This window comes from Cicer arietinum, chromosome 8, assembly GCF_000331145.2.
Source record: "Cicer arietinum cultivar CDC Frontier isolate Library 1 chromosome 8, Cicar.CDCFrontier_v2.0, whole genome shotgun sequence".
Taxonomy (NCBI): domain Eukaryota; kingdom Viridiplantae; phylum Streptophyta; class Magnoliopsida; order Fabales; family Fabaceae; genus Cicer; species Cicer arietinum.
The window spans coordinates 18,243,868-18,244,635 of record NC_021167.2 but is presented as its reverse complement, the minus strand read 5'-3'; positions in this window follow the sequence as shown (position 1 = coordinate 18,244,635).

The following is a 768-nucleotide window of genomic DNA, read 5'->3' as shown; positions in this document are numbered from 1 at the left end:
AAAAGCTGGAAAACAATTGAAGATCATCCTCAAACCCAGATCATTGGAGACACGGCTGATGGAATCAGAACTAAAAAATCATTCAAGAATGATGAAAACAACATGGCAATGATATCTCAGATTGAACCAAAATCAATCAAAGATGCAATTTCTGATCCATCTTGGGTAAATGCCATGAAGGAAAAACTACTGCAGTTTGAGAAAAATGAAGTTTGGACTCTAGTACCAGATCCATTAGATCAAACAGTCATTGACACTCGATGGGTATTCAGAAACAAACTTGATGAAGAAGGTAAGGTTGTTAGAAACAAAGCAAGATTAGTAGCTCAAGGCTACAATCAACAAGAAGGTATAGATTATGATGAAACCTTTGCTCCAGTTGCAAGGTTAGAAGCTATTCGAATACTTCTTGCATATGCATCTCATAAACTTATCAAACTGTTTCAAATGGATGTTAAAAGTGCCTTCTTAAATGGATTTTTAAATGAACAAGTATATGTAAAACAGCCCCCAAGTTTTGAAAGTCAATCAAAACCAAATCATGTTTTCAAACTTACTAAAGCACTATATGGCTTAAAACAATCACCAAGGGCTTGGTATGAACGACTGAGTTCATTTCTAATTAAAAATGATTTTCAACGAGGAAAAATCGATATTACTTTATTTAAGAAAACAGAGGGAAATGAATTACTCATTGTTCAAGTATATGTTGATGACATCATTTTTGGATCAACAAATGAAAAATTGTGTGAAAATTTCTCAAAACTT